This window comes from Carcharodon carcharias, chromosome 4 (genome assembly GCF_017639515.1).
Source record: "Carcharodon carcharias isolate sCarCar2 chromosome 4, sCarCar2.pri, whole genome shotgun sequence".
Classification (NCBI taxonomy): domain Eukaryota; kingdom Metazoa; phylum Chordata; class Chondrichthyes; order Lamniformes; family Lamnidae; genus Carcharodon; species Carcharodon carcharias.
The window spans coordinates 40,155,339-40,170,725 of record NC_054470.1 but is presented as its reverse complement, the minus strand read 5'-3'; the positions used below and the strand labels follow the sequence as shown (position 1 = coordinate 40,170,725).

The 15,387-nt window shown below is 46.7% G+C and overlaps 1 protein-coding gene across 1 annotated transcript in view; it reads left to right on the top strand.

Annotated features, from left to right (window-relative positions):
* Positions 1-15,387, top strand: part of shc3 (SHC (Src homology 2 domain containing) transforming protein 3) — a 296,799-nt gene that overhangs the window by 217,849 nt on the left and 63,563 nt on the right. The window lies entirely within an intron of this gene.

The following is a 15,387-nucleotide window of genomic DNA, read 5'->3' as shown; positions in this document are numbered from 1 at the left end:
TATCAGTGAGAGTTGAATTGCAACCCAGGTTCCAAAGATGAAAGTGCAGTGTCGAGCCCACTGCACCAGAGCACCATCTGGTTCCCCGATCCTTTCTGTGGCCCTGTGATAGCAATGTGATGTTAATTTAAAGAGTTGCATTGCTCTAAAGCTGCACACAGCATTAAAAGTTCTATTACTTATTGCTTTCATATGGTAACTCTACACATAATGATTATAAATATATAAGGAATATTTAATCAGCGATAGTGCTCTAGATTGTATGTTAATTTTAAATTTCAGCCAATTTTCAATGGTTAATAAAGGCTGCTTTGTTCCTGATTGAAGATTGAAAATCAAGACTGACTATGTTAAGCGTTTTGAAAAATATGCTTTTGTGTAAGAAATGTTAAGGGTCAAATCTAAGGAACTCATTATTTAGAGTTGCTCAATAATATCCCAGACAATCCTGTTCCACTCATTGATAAGTACTTTCCAAGAAAATAAATGACAATGTTGTGTTACTTACTTGTTAATCTCCTTTGTTTCATTGAACTGTAGACAGAGAGAGAGAGATTATATGGGTTTGCTGCTTATCTATCAACTGGATGCTTGATAATCATTTCAGATAGTTACAAGCACAATATTCCTCATGGTGATGGAAATGGATTTGCTAGGAGATGTTTGTAGAAAATCCACCAGTAGACTAAGAGGGAATTTTCTCCAAGTTTAGACAAAGCATAAATTTCAATATTTAAATATTTTCCTGCCTGCCATTCGCCTGACACCTGAGGATGTAAATGTGGCAGTTTTTTCAAGAAAAGCAAAATTCTGCAGATGCTGGAAATATGAAATAAAAATAGAAAATGCTGGAAATACTCAGCAGACCAGGCAGCATTTGCTGGGGAGAGAAACAGAGTTAACGTTTCAGATCAATGACCTTTCGTTGGATGGATTTTGAGGTCCTGATACAAAATGCAAAACCCTGTTCTTACTCGTTTTCTCAGTCTCTGTTCTTTTTAAAATTATATTTTAACTTTGATTTTACTCCTTTTTACCTGTTCTAAATTTACATAGAAACATATAAAAATTTCACGCAGGAAGAACCAGTCCATCAAGCCTGTCCCATACGGTCATGGTGTAAGTGACCCCATTCACCAGCAGTCAGATAATCTAGGCAAAGTCTGAAGAAAGATCTGGGAATTTTTCTCTGTCCTCTGAAGATGATCAAAATGAGTACCGGGAAACTACAGTGGCCATGGAATATATTATCCAATAACCCGCCTATCGTTTAATATGCTGTGATATCAACCAAGGCCAGGAACTCATTGAGCTTCCTTTTGAACATTTGCCATGAGTTCACTGCTTAAACTGGCAACTTATTCCCAAGGTCAATGACCCTCTGTAAATACAAAAACATCCTGACAGTTAACCTAGTTCTATGTGTTTGTATCTTACATGCACGCCATAAGGCTTTTTCTAACCTATCTAATTCAAAATAATCTAGCCACACGTGCAGGGACTAATCCTTTTGTTGTTTTAGAGTTGTATTAAATCTTTCCAAAGTGTACTCTTTTCTAAAGTTAAAAATTTCAAGTTTTCTATTTCTTTATCATCTGGGGGCAACTTTCCAAGTTGTTTTTGGTGCATAAGTGAGATAGGAAGAAGGCAGGATATTTTTCTGGGAAGAAAGTTGGGCTGAAGCCACTTGCACATATTTCATGCCTTTTTGCTCTGGCTACCCGCTCCTGAATGCCCTCATTAATAATATTGTAATGCAGAGCAATGGCACTGCAGTTCCACATTTCCGGCTTCTTCAATAGTGAGGCACTTTGGGCACTGTAGACTAAGGTACCAGTTCCTGCCATCATCAGTTGATACAGGTGGAAATGAGGAGCTTCTGAGCTAGAGCCTGGAGAGTTTTACTGATTTCTGCAGCTGGGAATTATTTTTTGCAGTGATTTTTCATTGTTATTCTGCAGACAGCTGGACTTGCTTCTGATAGGGCAAAGAAAACTCAGGCAGCATTTAAGGAGATCACCCTCAGTAGAATATACAGATAGCACAGGTTACATAAGAACCTGACTGAGGAATTATGGATAAAAAGAATACATTTGCCCAATGAGGCAACAGTGAAACTGTCACCTATTCAAGAGGCCTACATCCCCATTCAATGGCTCACATTTCCTTCTCTGTGCCTATGAAGGTCATCAACTGGTTTTGTTCTTCACAGTCCCAACTGCCTTGTGTTGCCAAGATTTTTGTACTTTCATTTCATCTCATCGCCAAAATTTGTTATATATTAGCAGGCACTCTCAAAGGAACACAGGCACCTAGATGGCCAGTTTGTGTGTTTAATGACATCTATATGCACTGTGCATGCTCATAGCTTATGAATATATTACATCTCTGATCCCACAAACTAGTCTAGTACACTTGTTGAACTCCCTCAAGGTAAAGATACCAAAATTATGCAAAGTACTGCAGCTGTGATCTCATCAATTGGTGGTCAATTTTCGTAGTCTGGCCCCGAAGACCTGATAGCAGCACCATAAAAGTCTAATGCGGGTATTCAAGGTCAATGGATGTATCTTCACATGATATCTGCTGCTGAATGCACCACACGCCCCTTCACTCAACTAGAATCAGTCTCTGGCACTCAAGACTCACAGTGAGCATCCAGATACTCCACCTCACCCTTACACACCTACCAATGCTGTCAGTCTCACACCTCCAATTATTCCTCAACACTGCCTCAGTATACCTCCAGATATTCAGGATTGGCAGGCACTTAATACAAACACAGTTACTAACATTCTCCCCTCTCACCGGAAGGACAAGGTGGCACAATATAGGGGAGCAGAGCAGAACCGGACGGAGACCAGGAATCCTGCATCCCCGAGCCCTACAGAGGACATGATTCTCCCTATCATGGGACTACCCATGGCATCTGGCATCACATTGATGATGACAGTATGGTTCCGCCTTATGCCTCATCTCAGCTTCCAGCTTGCCCTCAACCTATTACCTGGTATGATGAGCAAATTGCTAATGGTGTGACCCTGGACGCCTTGCTTTCCATCCTAACCCAATTTCATCGTATGAATCTTACCCTTCTGATTTTCTGCATTCAGACGCCAAGAACAGCCTGTTGCCCACCCCCAGTAAGAGGAGAGAGAGCAACAACTGAGCACTGATGAAGAGGCCCTATGGCTTGATCTGTTACTTACAGGCACCAGCTCAGAAACTGGCAATGTACATGGCTTAGAGACTGGTATAGAGTTGGGATTTGCACATGGTGAGTTTCCAGCATGAGTGGGCTACAGCCAGACCAGGGGAAAAAAAATTCTTTTGTCAGCTCATCAGAGAGATTGCAGATGAGTGCTATCCACAGGACTCAGTTTAGGACCTTCAAGGGGTAACATAAAAGAGAATGCTGATGAGCATGCAGAACAAGATGCTGGGTGCATTGGCTGGCCTGCCAGACAGCCTCCTGTCATAGTCAAGAAACATGGAGGAGTCCAACTCCAACTTGGCAGACAGGACCTTGCAGAGCTTCCCACCTCCACAGCCTTTGTTTGGGCCAGTCATGTATTCTTAGGTTCTCCCTCTGAGGATGCAGAAGTGCTCCTTGCCAAATCCAGGAACTTACTGCAGCATCTCCAAAATCCATGGTACCCACCAGAGACTTTGCAATTGTGGAGATGCTTCAAAATCTTACCTGAAAATTGGGTGCCTGGTCTTTTAAGAAATGCTTGTGCTGGGCCCTCAGTGCAGCTGAATGTTTGTTCTTTGTTGAGTGACACGTGACGTTTAAATTGTAGAATTGTAGAGTAGCTGTAATGTTACTGGAGCAGAAATCTAGAGGCCTAGGCTAATGCTCCACACTGGTGAAATTTAAATTGAATGAATTAGTAAATATGAAGTTAAAAGCTAATTACAGCAGTGCTGACCATGAAACTATTGAATTGTCATAAAATACCATCAAGTTCACCAATGTTCTTTAGGGAAGGAAATTTGCCATCCTTGCCTGGTCTGGTCTACATGTGACTCTAGATCCACAGTAATTTTGTTGACTCTGAAAGGCCTAGCATACCACTCAGTTGTATCAAACCACTACTGAAAAGATAATAAAGAATAAACCAAATGGATCACCTGGCATCACCCTAGGCACCAGAAATGACAAACACACCGTGCCCAATCAGCCTCACTAACATCTGGGAACTTGGATCAGAATTTTGAAAACTGTCCCACAGGCTGGTCAAGTAGTAGTTTGACATAGCCATTCTCACCAAATCATACCATGAAATCAATTACCAGTGATAGACAGAGCTAAGCGATTCCATAACCAATGGATCAGATCTAAGCTCTTCAGTCCTGCTACATCCACTCATGAGTGGTGGTGGACAATTAAACAACTCACTGGAGGAGGAGGCTCCACAAATATCCCCATCCTCAATGATGGGGAGCCCAGCACATCAATGCAAAAGATAAAGCTGAAGCACTTGCTATAATGTTTAGCCAGAAGTGCCGAGTGGACGATTGATCTCGGCCTCCTCCAGAGGTCACCAGCATCACAGGTGCCAATTTTCAACTAATTCAATTCACTCCACTTGATAGCAAGAAAAGGCTGAAGGCACTGGATACTGCAAAGGCTATGGGCGGCCCTGACAATATTCCAGCAACAGTACTGAAGACTTGTGCTCCAGAACTTGCTGTGCCCCTAGCCAAGCTGTTCCAGCACAGCTATAACATTGGCATCTACCCGGCAATGTGGAAAATTGCCCAGGTATGTCCTGTATACAAAAAGCAGGGCAAATCCAACATGGCCAATTACCACCCCATCATCCTACTCTCGGTCAACAGTAAAGTGATGAAAGGTGTCATCAACAGTGCTAACAAGCGGCACTTACTTAGCAATAACCTGCTCACTGATGCTCAGTTTGGGTTCCGCCAAGGTCATTCAGCTCCTTACCTCATTACAGCCTTGGTTCAAACATGGAGAAAAGAGCTGAATTCCCAAGGTGAGGTGAGAGTGACTACCCTTGACATCAAGGCAGCATTTGACTGAGTTGGCATCAAGGAGCCCTAACAAAACTGAGGTCAGTGGGAATCAGGAGGAAATCTTTCTGCTGGTTGAAGCCATACCAAGCACAAAGGAAGATGGTTATGGTTGTTGGAGATCAATCATCTCAGTTCCAGGACATCACTGCAGGAGTTCTTCAGGGTAGTTTTCTCGGCCCAACCATCTTCAGCTGCTTCATCAATGACCTTCCTTCCATCATAATGTCAGAGGTGGGGTTGTTCGGTGATGATTGCACAATGTTCAGCACCATTCACGTCTTCTCAGATACTGAAACAGTCCATGTACGACAAGTGGCAAGTAACTTTCATGCCACACAAATGCCAAGCAATGACCATCTCCAACAAGAGAGAATCTAATCACCGCTCCTTGATATTCGACGGCATTACCATCAATGAACTACCCAATATCAACATCCTGGAGGTTATCATTGACCAGAAACAGCACTGGACTAACCATATAAATACTGTGGCTACAAGAGCAGGTCAGAGGCTAGGAATCTTGCAGCGAGTAACTCAATTCCAGACTCCCCATAGCCTGTCCACCCCATACAAGGCACAAGTCAAAAGTGATGGAATACTCCCACCTGTGTGGATGAGTGCAGCTCCAACAACACTCAAGAAGCCTGACACCACCCAGGACAAAGCAACCCGCTTGATTGGCATCCCATCCACAAACATTCACTGCCTCCACCCCGACGCACAGTGGCAACAGTGTGTATCATCTACAAGACGCACTGCAGCAACTCACCAAGCTTCCTTAGTCAGCATCTTCCAAACCATGACCACGACCACCTAGGCTGGAATTTACTGTCCCTGTTGGCAGCGGGCATCATGGTGGGTGTGAGCAGACAATATGGCGAGAAGGCCAAAATCGGTTTTACGCCGTCATGAAACCAGTTTGCAATCATCTGCTCCGCTCGTCAATGGCAGGCCGTCTTTCCCACCGTCTAACATTGGGGACCTAATTTTATTGCATTTACATCTCATCATCTCGCCTGCTTGCTGGAATCATGCCCCAATGTTGGATCTTCCAGACACGTTGACAATATTGCTCACTGACGTGTTTCCAACAACATTTAAAAGGCATGCACCTGGTGAGCTGAACTTTGAGGGGAATTCGAAGATGAGTGCATACTAACGTTGCGTAGTGCTCGCGAGGGTCACCCATTCAACTTCAAGGAAGAGGTGCTGCATATTCAGGCAAGGGCACAGGCAAGTTGTTTTTCCCACTTGGCTGACATTGCGGTGCTCAGGCAAGGGCTGCATTGCAGTTGGCACGAGGCGTGGGGCAAGAGGGGTGTGCAAGGCAGCCTGGTCTGGTAGTAGTGGACAAGCACATGGAGTGGGGGAGATGGGAAGCAGCCACACATGAGGGAAACCTTGTATTAAATGAACATTCTTCCACAGCTGAGACAGTTCAGGTGCAGCCAAATTGCATGCGTGGAGTTGGGGCTCTAGCTTATCTGCCCCTTCAAGCAACACAGAGGCATCAAAATCCCACCAAATGCTCCTGAACTTTCCACCCCTCAGGCATAGATTGCAAATTAATGAGTGTTTTAGGGGGCTGCAGAATAATTGGATGACTGAGCACATTGTATAATCTGCTTGTGAAAGCTGGCCATGGAGTAGTCACTGGGGAAGGCGCTCGCAGCCCCTTGCAATGTCATCATCCCGGTTTGGACCAGTTTCCCTGATAGTTCAAGCTACCAGGGTAGCCTTGCAGCGTGGGTTAGGCTAATGCCTGAGCCTGAGCTGAGAGCACAGCATGCAGCCCAGAATGTGAAGCTGTCGCTAACTGGTCAGGTGAAGTGGGGCGGGGGTGGGTGGGGTTTCGGGCAGCCATGCAGCACACTAAATTCTGGCCATCCAAGTGGTGGCCAGCACTCTCCGCGATGCGTTAAGCAGCCTTAACCAAGAGAGGTTCTTAGTACACCCATGCTAACCCAGATATCTCTCTCATTCACCCTGCAGGAGCAGAAGCACATCAGCAGCAAGGAGCCTGGTGACCTGGCTGTTTGCCTCATGGCTTACAGGGAGCGGAAATGAAGGAGAAGAGAGCAACAGAGGCACCTGGCTAGGGCAGAAGGAGGAGCAGCACCTTCAAGAAGAAGGAACGGCTGGGGCTCCTGCACATGCCGCTGAAGAGCCATAGCAAGCCATCGCTGGTTGATGCTGAGCTAGACCCAGGGTCTACAGACAGCGCTTGTCATTCCTGCAGATGAGCGATAACCAGTGTCGCCAAAGACTGCGCATGTCCAGGGAATTGGTTGGTCACATCTGGCAGCTGCTGCAGGATTTGGTGCCACGGGAACATGGAGGGCATCCACTGTCAGTGGCAGTGAAAGTGACTGTGGTGCTCATTTTTTACACCAGTGACTCCTTCCAGGGCACCACAGGTGACATATGTGGGATCTCACAAGCCTCCATACACAAGTGCATCCAGGAGGTCACAACTTTGTGCATTTCACGCGGGATCAGGCAAGCCAGGAAGCAAAAGCGCTGAGATTTTCGGAGATCTCTGGTTTTCCACAGGTGCAGGGTGTCATCGACTACACTTATGTGGCACTTAGATCTCTGTGGCAACAAGCAGTCAACTACGTCAACTGCAAGGGCGTCGACTCACTGAATGTTCAGCAAATGCATCCTGCAGGTCTGCGCATGGTTCCCAGGGAGTGTCCACGACACCTACATTCTCAGTAGGTCTCAGATTCCTGACATCTTTCAGAGTCCACAGAGGCTGCAGGGTTGGCTCCTCGGGGACAAGGGCTACCCACAGAGGACATGGCTGATAATGTCCGTGCGACAGCCTCAGAATGCAGCAGAGTGAAGGTATAATGATGCTCATGCCGCAACTCGCACTTTGGTAGAGCAAACCATCGGAGTGCTGAAAATGAGATTCTGGTGCCTGGACCAGTCTGATGGAGCCCTGCAAAATCGTCTACAGAGGGTGATATGCATCATTGTTGTTGCTGCCTTCACAACCTGGCGCTGCAATGAGGGGAAGAGCTACCTGAGGAGGATATAGAGGAGCTGCATGTCTCCTCCAATGAGGAGGAGGTTGACTGGGATGAGGGTGATGAGGTCCTCGAAGGTGAGGGTGACTTCGCTGAGGCCATCGTGTTGTCCAGACGAGGCAGGTGTGCTCAGGATGCCCTCATAGCTGCTAGATTTGTGGAGGATGATGACAACATGCAGTGTGGAGACACTACAGATCCTCACATTGCATCTGTGAACGTTTGATTCCAGTTTGGCTGATGGCAGCGCACCCACCCTCTGTGATGAGGCTCCTGTCATGGAGATGCAGCAGATTCCCATAGTCTCTACATTCCAGGGGGATGATGATGACATGCAGGGACACTCCATAAATCCTCTCATGGCTTATGTAAATGTCTGACTCATGGCTGATGGCACCTCGCTTGCGCTCTCTGAACAGGGTCATATCATGGAAATGCAGAGGGGAAACTTTAAATTTCTCCTGATCCTATGGCATCCTTCGTGAGCTCAACCCTTCATGACCACACTGTCACCGGACACAGATGCTGATGAGATGGGTGACCAGCCGGACCTTAAAGGTGCTGGGAGCACACAGAGAAAATGACGGAACACTGTGCCACTGGCCCAGGACATTCTGGCAGGAATGATGAGCCCCATCAAGGTGCAGACATGACTGATGTGACCAGTGACTGTGAAGGTGCATGATCAATGTGCTGGGAAGGTTGCACAAAGCACAGGGAAGAGGCCCTGGATTGAGACACCTGCCTTTATCTTGTGTAGGAACCAAGTTTTCACTTCAGACTGACACGAATACTGCTCACCATAACAAAGAGCCATAGACAGGGTGAGTTTATTTACAATTGTCAACATTATGTCCAAGTGATTAACACCCGTGCCCTTGTGGTGAAACTATATTTTCTTAACCTTCCTAACCCTGCCTCCATGTCTTAGTGCTCCCCCAACATTCACAGCAGAGGTGGAGGCAGCCGGCTGACTGCTACGCCCTTGTCTGTGATGACCTTGAAGGGTGTCCACTCAAGGGCCAAGACCTGGAGGACCCCGGCCTGCTTTCGGGGTACTGCTTAGTGGCAGTGTCACCCTCCTCGGCCTGTGGAGCTGGAGCTGCTGGGGTCACAAGAAGAGGGGATTTGGATGGGCTTGACATTCCCAGAGTCACTTGGGTGGATGGCCCCAGAGTGTGCACCTGCTGACCCTCCTCTCTATGGGTGCCTGAGAGCCCCAGGCTCACTCTTTGAGGGAAGGGGAAGCTGGAGTGAAATCAAACTGCGTCATTCCCCTCTTGCGTTGACCCTGTTGGAGGCCAACTGTGGTGTCAGCGATGGAGATCAGTCCATGCAGTAGTGCAGGACCGATGTCCTGGACCAAGGTCTCCATGATGGCCACTATCCTACCAGCGTTGATCTCGGTGCGTTGGCATGCCATAGAGCTGGTGGTATGAAGGTGGATGGACTCCTCCATCATGCCTTGCAATCTGAGGACGGCAGCAGGCATCTCTTCCTGATGTTCCTGAGTTTGCCTTTGCCGCTCCAGCAACTGAGGTATGATCGAGTCCAGAGGCTCCTCATCTGACTTGGGCTCAGCAGATTTCTGGTCTCCAACAGTCCTTCGGATGCTGCAAACCTGTGAATCTCTGCTGCTGCCTGCTGTAGATCAGACATTGCAATGTGCTCACTAGATTGTGACCCCGAGACTACTCTAAACCTAGGTCACACTGAAGTGTGTGTCTCTGCGCTGGTGGAAGTTGTGGGTGCTCAGCGCTTAGCTGTGATGGGTCTTGAATTAGGGAATCATCAGATTCTTCTTCTGAGATGTCTTCAGGTCTTGAGTCAAGGACTTGGGTCATGGACCCCCTTGGCTGCTTCCCAGATGCGCCCTCAAAAACAAGGAGAGGTAATTACTGCATGGCAGGGGACTGCGGAGCAGGGGAACTGTCTCACAGCATGGTTGTCTGATGGATATTTCACTGCTGGATCCTCACTTGGTTGAGCACCACTGACCTCACTGTTGATTGTCAGCCAGCTGGATTGCTCTATTTTCAAAATCTGTGAGGACCTTGATGTCAGACATTCCTCCACCAGTCTGCAGCCTCTCCCTTTTGTTGTGTGCCCACTTGTCCTGCATGAAGACAGATGGAGACAGTATTAACAGGATGCCTGCCAGGCCAGATTAGAAGGATAAAAGCAAAATACTGTGGATGCTGGAAATCTGAAACAAACAAAAATTGCTGGAAAAACTCAACAGGTCTGACAGCATCTGTGGAGAAAAAGACAGAGTTAATGTTTTGAGTCCGAATGTCTCTTCTTCAGAACTGGGTCAGATGAGAAGGATTCTTGGCATGTGTGGGAGGTGATTGGTGTCATGGATGGGATAAGGATAGGATCCGCAGGCAGATGAATGTATGTGTGACAGAGTGAATGGTGATGTCTCTTTAACTGGCAGTGACAGATCCCTGTGGATGTATGATGGGCTTGTGAGCGTGTGAATTGAGTGATGAGAAGAGTGACTTACCCTGTCAGAGCAGAGATCATTTATCCTCTTTCGGCACTGGGTGGCTTCCTCTTTTGCAGGGCATTGGTGCTGACCACCGCTGCCACCATCTCTCATGCTGGATTAATGACCTTGCTTGCTGGTCTTCATCAGAGCTGGGGTAGAGGGCTTTGTGGTGGGCCTCCACTGCATCCAATAGGTACTGGAGGGAGGCGTTGCTAAATTTGCAGGCAACATGTTTCCCCCCTTTGGCAGCCATCAATTCCCAGCAGTTTCCTATCCCTTGAAGAGTGCTAGCTCTGTGCAGGGGCAGCCTTTAAATATGGCGCCCGATTTATTGAAGGCCTGAGGTGATGGCAGGACGGGCGAATCAGAAGCCACCATCAGCAACCCAGCGTGTTTCCAGGGAATGCATAACTTATGAGGCTGGACGCACTGGGAAGGGAATGAAATGGCGTCAAAAGCCACCATTAAGGCCGACGAGTAAAATGTCCTTTTTCCCATCTGTTGCTGCACTTAGTGCAAGCCTGGGATGATTCCACCCCTAGAAGGACAAGGGCAGCAGATACATTGGAACACCACCACTTGGAAGTTCCCCTCCAAGCCACATATGATCCTGACTTGGAAATATATTGCATTCCTTCACTGTCATTGTCACAAAATCCTGGAACTCCTTCCCTAACAGCACTGCGGGTGTACCTTCGCCATATGGACTGCAGCAGTTCAAGGGGACAGCTCACTACCACCTTCTCAAGGCCAATTAGGGATGGGCAATAAATGCTGGCCGAGCCAGTGACACCCACATCCCGTGAATGGATAAAAAAAATTACCCAGACACTTCCATCACCCAACACAAAGGAAGATGGTTGTGGTTGTTGGAGGTCAGTCATCTCAGCTCCAGGACATCACTGCAGGAGTTCCCCAGGGTAGTGTCCTCAGCCCAACCATCTTCAGCTGCATCATCAATGACCTTCCTTCCATCATAAAGTCAGAAATGGGTATGTTCACTGATGATTGCACAATGTTCAGCACCATTCACGACTCCTCAGATACTGAGGCAGTCCACGTCCAAATGCAGCAAGACCTGGAACACCTTTGGTCTGTCCGCAAGCATGACCCAGACCTCCCTGTTGCTTGTCATTTCAACACACCACCCTGCTCTCATGCCCACATGTCCGTCCTTGGCCTGCTGCAATGTTCCAGTGAAGCTCAACGCAAACTGGAGGAACAGCATCTCATCTTCCGATTAGGCACTTTACAGCCTTCCGGACTTAATATGGAGTTTAACAATTTCAGATCATGAAATCTCTCCTCCATCCCCATCCCCTTTCCAATCCCCCTTTTTCCAATATTTTTTTTCTACAAATATATTTTTTGTTTCCCTCCTATTCTTAAATTTATTTCGATCTATTGTTTCATCTCCACCTTTTAGCCCATTTCGATCCTTTCTCCCCAACCCCACTAGGGCCATCTATCACTTGCTTGTCCTGCTTTCTACCCTTAATGTCCCCATTAGCACATCCTTTAGATAATATCACCACCGTCAACACCCCTTTGTCCTTTTGTCTATGACATCTTTGGCAGTCTCTTCTTGGCCTCCACCTATCATTGGCCCCCTATCGAGCTCTAGCTGTCCCACCCACCCCCCTCTACCAGCTTATATTTCATCTCATTTCTATATGTCTTAGTTCTGATGAAGGGTCATACGGACTCGAAACGTCAACTGTATCCCTCTCCGCAGATGCTGTCAGACCTGCTGAGTTTTTCCAGGTATTTTTGTTTTTGTTCTGGTCAGTATCCAGGCTTGGGCTGACAAGTGGCAAATAACATTCACGCCACACAAGTGCCAGGCAATGACCATCTCCAACAAGAGAGAATCTAACCATTGCCCCTTAACACTCAATGGCATTACCATTGCTTAATCCCCCACTATCAACATCCTGGGGGTTACTGTTGACCAGAAACTGAACTGGACTAGCCATATAAATACTGTGGCTACAGGAGCAGATCAGAGGCTAGAAATCATGCAACGAGTAACTCACCTCCTGACTCCCCAAAGCCTGTCCACAATCTACGAGGCACAAGTTAGGAGTGTGATGGAATACTTTCCACTTGCCTGAATGAGTGCAGCTCCCACAACACTCAAGAAGCTTGACACCATCCAGGACAAAGCAGTTCGCTTGATTGGCACCACATCCACAAACATTCATTCCTTCCACCACCGGCGCACAGTGGAAACAGTGTGTACCATCTACAAGACACACTGCAGAAACTCACCAACGCTCCTTAGGCAACACCTTCCAAACCCATGACCACTACTTTCTAGAAGGGCAAGGGCAGCAGATAGATGGGAACACCACCATCTGGAAGTTTCCCTCCAAGCCACTCACCATTCTGACTTGGAAATATATTGCCTTTCTTTTATTGTCGCTCGGTCAAAATCCTGGAACTCCCTCTCTAACAGCACAGGGACTGCTGCGGTTCACGAAGGCACTTAACCACCACCTTTTCAAGGTTAGTTAGGGATGTGCAATAAATGCTTTCCTAGCCAGCGACATTAGATCCCGTAAATGAACAAAAAAAAAATCATCCCTGGATATGCCTTGGCCCACTAGTAGGACAGACCCACCAGAGGTGGCTGCACATTGGTATACATTTGTCCCTACAACCACACCAACCCCCACCATTTCTCTCTCTCTCTCTCTCTCTCCACCGGCCCCCCCCCGCCACACACACCTTAAACCAGCTTATATTTCAACTCTTTCTTGGACTCGAACTCAAGTTCTGTCGAAGGGCCATGAGGACTCGAAATGTCAACTCTTTTCTTCTCCGCCGATGCTGCCAGACCTGCTGAGTTTTTCCAGGTGATTCTGTTTTTGTTTTGGTTTTCCAGCATCCGCAGTTTTTTTGTTTTTATGAAGAAAGAATGATCCTGGGAATTCTCAACATTAGCTCTGGACCCCGTTAAGTCTCATTAGATCAAACTTTAGGCAGGGAACCCACCTGCTGATTGTCAGCTACTGCCCTCCCTCAGCTGATGAATCAGTACATTCATAGGATGTGGGCATTGCTGGCCAGGCCAGTATTTATCCTCCCACCACTGTCACTCATGGCTGCCTTTCATGCCAAAGTGGTGCAGTTTAATGTTGGGCCTTCTAGGTCTAGAACTACTTGAGGCTGTCCTCCAAGGCTGTCTGCAGTGTCACCGACTGACAGTCAGCAGCCTTTCTCCAGCCCTGCTGCAGCCACTGGGCTAGAACTGTATAGGAGCAATAAGTAAGGCAAAAACACATGGAAGATAGACACAAAGGATGGTTAGTTGACTTTTGCACAGAATATTGGAAGGTTTTATTCATAAAGTTGGTTTGAAAAGGTTGTTTTGTGGTGGCCTTTATTTCAGCATTGTGGCTAAGAGCCACAATGAAGGTCAATAACAGAGGGAAGGAAAGTTATCGTGACTAGGGAATTGGGGTTGCATTTACTGGAACTGCCATCGGAAGAATCAATCATGGACAGCCTGGCTAGAAAGGGGCTGCGCTGGTTGCTCCATTCCTCCTGCTCCTCCTCTTACTCATCCTTTGCCTCAAATGTTCACTGTCTACTTGGTGCAAGGAATGCGCCCTCACAATAACAAGGTTGTGCAGTATGCAGCAGCCCATGACACATCTTGAAACTCACTCTGGCAAGCGCTGCGGGGCTCCTCCAGAATGTTCCAAATAGCGTGCTCAATCATATTTCATGTGGCACTATGGCTTTCATTATATGCATGCTGACCATGTGTGTGTGGATTGTGTGGAGTCATGAGCCAGGTGGTCCCTGGATAGCTATTGTTGCCAAGTAGCTATCCTCTGGTCTGTCATGGTGGCTCAAATGCAGCTGGTGTTATGGACTGCTGCAGAATGAAGAAATCATTGCTCCTGCCAGGATAGCAGTTACTAATGCACCAAAACAGCACCTTTAGCATTGGCAAAAGGGATACTATACAGCCATGTTTTACAACCAGCATTTTTAACATAGAATAGGTCCCAAGGCATAAACAGACAAAAATTGACATTGTCAAAAATGAAGCAATTAGGAAGGGTGACAAATGGTTTTGTCAAAGAGGTTTGTTTTAAGGCGGGGTGGGGGGGTGGGTCTAACAGAAAGAGAGGGAGGCTTGGAGAACCATTTTTAGTGTTTAGGGTCCAGTCGGGTGAAGGCACAGCCAGTGGTGTGGCAAAGGAGATGGATGATGTTCAAAGGCCAGAGTTCAAGGAATATAGAGGTCTTGCAAATTGGTAGGGCTGGAGAATGTTACAGAGGTAGGAAAATAATGATTTTGAACACGAGGATAAGAATTTTAAATTGGAGACATTAGTGGACTGGAAACCAGTGTAGGTCAGTGGGACTTAATGCAGGTCAGGATATAATTTTGGATTAGCTGAAGTTTACAGGGTGGAGGATGGGAAGTTGGCCACACGAGCATTGGAATATTTGATTCCGGAGGTGACAAAGGCATGGATGTTGGTCTTGACAAGTAGATGGATTGTGGTGGGATTGGAGTGAGGTACTGTTATAGAGGCGGAAGTAGATTTTTGTGACATTGTGTTTATTTTCTATTATGCCATTATATTAAAAAGAAAATCATTGTCAGTGTGATTGCACTAAATCATCTAACCTAAACTATGGTCTGATTTACCAAGCTCCACAAATTACATGCTCGGATCTTAATCTATGTCTTTTTAAATAAAAATTGCTGAGGTTTGGAAAGGTTCAAACCTTTAAAGAAAAGTAGAAATTCTGAGATGATGAGTATAATTTATTTCACTTACAAGAACATTG